Below are 3,588 nucleotides of genomic sequence, written 5' to 3' on the forward strand. Positions count from 1 at the left end.
TTTTTTAAAAAAGGGGCGCCTGGGTGGCGCAGTCGGTTAAGCGTCCGACTTCAGCCAGGTCACGATCTCGCGGTTTGTGAGTTCGAGCCCCGCGTCAGGCTCTGGGCTGATGGCTCAGAGCCTGGAGCCTGTTTCTGATTCTGTGTCTCCCTCTCTCTCTGCCCCTGCCCCGTTCATGCTCTGTCTCTCTCTGTCCCAAAAATAAATAAACGTTGAAAAAAAAATTAAAAAAAAAAAAAAAGAAACAAGAAAAATCTCAATTACAAAATCTAACAGCACACCTAAAGGAAATAGAGGCAGAATAGCAAAGACACCCCAAATCCAGCAGAAGAAGAGAAATAATAAATATCAGAGCAGAAATAAACAATATAGAATCTAAAAAAAACTGTAGAGTTTGTAAAAAAAACTGTAGAGCAGATCAATGAAACCAAGAGTTGGTTTTGTGAAAAAATAAACAAAATTGACAAACCTCTAGCCAGGCTTCTCAAAAAGAAAAGGGAGATGACCCAAATAGATAAAATCATGAATGAAAATGGAATTGTTACAACCAATCCCTCAGAAATACAAACAATTATCAGGGAATACTATGAAAAATTATATGCCAACAAACTGGACAACCTGGAAGAAATGGACAAGTTCCTAAGCACCCACACACTTCCAAACTCAAACAGGAAGAAAGAGAAAACTTGATCAGACACATAACCAGCAAAGAAATTGAATCTGTTATCAAAAATCTCCCAACAAATAAGAGTCCAGGACCAGATGGCTTCCCTGGGGAATTCTACCAGAGGCGTTAAAGCAGAGATAATACCTATCCTTCTCATGGGGCGCCTGGGTGGCTCAGTCGGTTGAGTGTCCGACTTAGGCTCAGGTCATGATCTCACAGTTTGTGAGTTTGAGCCCCGTGTCAGGCTCTGTGCTGACAGCTCTGAGCCTGGAGCCTGTTTCGGATTCTGTGTCTCTCTCTCTGCTCCTCCCCTGCTCATGCTCTGTCTCTCTCAAAATAAATAAATGAACATTAAAAAAATTTAAAAAAAGATAATACCTATCCTTCTCAAAGGTTTTCCAAAAAATAGAAAGGGAATGAAAACTTCCAGACTCATTCTATGAAGTCAGCGTTACTTTGATTCCTAAACCAGACAGAGACCCAGCAAAAAAAAGAGATATACAGGCAAATATCCCTGATGAATATGGATCCAAAAATTCTCAATAAGATACTAGCAAATTGAATTCAACAGTATATAAAAAGAATTATTCACCATGATCACATGGGATTCATTCCTGGGCTGCAAGGCTGGTTCAACATTCGCAAATCAATCAATGTGATACATCACATTGATGAAAGAACCATATGATCCCGTCAACTGATGCAGAATTCAGCATCCTTTCTTAATAAAAACCCTCGAGAAAGTTGGGATAGAAGAAACATACTTAAACATCATAAAAGCAATTTATGAAAAGCCCACAGCTAATAGCATCCTCAATGGGGAAAAACTGAGAACTTTCTCCCTGAGAACAGGAACATGACAGGGATGTCCAGTCTCACCGCTGTTGTTTAACATAGTGTTGGAAGTGCTAGCATCAGGAATCTGATAACAAAAGGAAATCAAAGGCATCAAAATTGGCAATGATGCAGTCAAACTTTCACTTTTTGCAGATGACATGATATTATACATGGAAAACATGATAAACTCCACCAAAAGTCTGCTAGAACTGATACATGAATTCAGCAAAGTCACAGGATACAAAATCAATGTACAGAAATCAGTTGCATTCTTATACACTAATAATGAAGCAACAGAAAGACAAATTAAGAAACTGATCTCATTCACAATTGCACCAAGAAGCATAAAATACCTAGGAATAAACGTGACCAAAGATGTAAAAGATCTGTGTGCTGAAAACTATAGAAAGCTTATGAAGGAAATTGAAGAAGATATAAAGAAGTGGAAAAACATTCCATGCTCATGGATTGGAAGAATAAATATTGTTAAAATGTCAATACTACCCAAAACCACCTACACATTCAATGCAATCCCAATCAAAACTGCACCAGCATTCTTCTAGAAGCTAGAACAAGCAATCCTAAAATTTGTATGAAACTAGAAAAGACCCCGAATAGCCAAAGTAATTTTGAAGAAGACCAAAGCAGGAGGCATCACAATCCCAGACTTTAGCCTCTACTACAAAGCTGTAATCATCAAGACAACATGGTATTGGCACCAAAACAGACACATGGACCAATGGAATAGAATAGGACTCCAGAATTGGACCCACAAATGTATGGCCCACTAATCTTTGACATGGTTGTGGGAGACATTCGCTGGTGCTGGGGCAAGGTCATTAAGGGTGAAGACTGGTGCCAGATACGTGTTGTGATTTTCCATAATCCCTGAGACGCTGCTGCTACCCTGTCTCAGGAACATTTTCTGGGACGGGCTGGCACCTTACCACAGCCCCGGGGAACTGGCAACAACAGGGTCCAGCAGGCGTACCTGGGTGCAGCAATATTCTGCCATTGCTCACTCGGCCATTGCTCAGTGAGACCCTCACACAGAGGCGCGGAACGGGTGAAAGCCGCAGTCCTTCAGAAGTAAGGGGCTGGGGAAAACAGCTGCATCTGAGACAAAACTTGGGAGACAGGTACTGTCTGCGGCTGAGTCACAGAGAGTGAAGAAGTGGGGAGTGGACGAGAGCTGAAGACGGAGGAAGGGGGCACAATTGTTGATCTGGGAGAACAGAATGGGTAGCTGGGTGGTGCCATGTTCAACGCTCCCACACATGTGCATTTGCACCTACCAGCCCAGCAACAATCCACCCCAGTAGGCTAGCAGTGCCATCTAGTGGAGAGCGGAGCTGTTACTCTGAGTCCCGCCCAACTGGGCCAACTTTGCTCTTCAAGAACACAAGTCTCACTGCTGGCTTAATTTATGGACTATAAAGAACTACATAGACTGACTTCTAGGGGAAAACGTAGAAATTTAAGTCGTACTTCAATCTGTTAGCAGGTTCATCTATTTAATTTTCTTCCTTTTTTTTCTTTTTCCTTTTTCTCTTTTACAATTCTTTTCTTTTTCTTGAATACAGAAAGAGAAAAAATTCATTTCTATTTTCAATTTTTTAAAAAATATCTTTCAATTTTTAACTTTTTTAAATGTTTTATTTATTTTTTACACAGAGAGAGAGAGAGCATGAGCAGGGGAGGGGCAGAGAGAGAGGGAGACACAGAACCCAAATCAGGCTCCAGGCTCTGAGCGGTCAGCACAGACCCTGAAGTGGGGCTCGAACCCACAGACCACGAGATCATGACCTGAGCCGAAGTCGGATGCACAACTGACTGAGCCACCCAGGCACCCCCTTTAATTTTTATTACTGTATTTTTTACTTTTGTGTAAATTTTTTCAAATTCTACTTTACTTCCATCATTTTATTTTGGTCTACTTCAGTGTACTCACCTTTTCAAATTTTCAAACAATTTCCTTTTCTTCTGTCCTTTTCTTTTTTTCAGTCTTTTCTTTTTCTTGAATGCAGAAAGAGAAAAACTTCATTTTTACTTTCAATTTCTAATGAAAACATTTTTATTTAATT

The sequence above is a fragment of the Prionailurus bengalensis genome, chromosome X (assembly GCF_016509475.1).
Source record: "Prionailurus bengalensis isolate Pbe53 chromosome X, Fcat_Pben_1.1_paternal_pri, whole genome shotgun sequence".
In the NCBI taxonomy this organism is placed as follows: domain Eukaryota; kingdom Metazoa; phylum Chordata; class Mammalia; order Carnivora; family Felidae; genus Prionailurus; species Prionailurus bengalensis.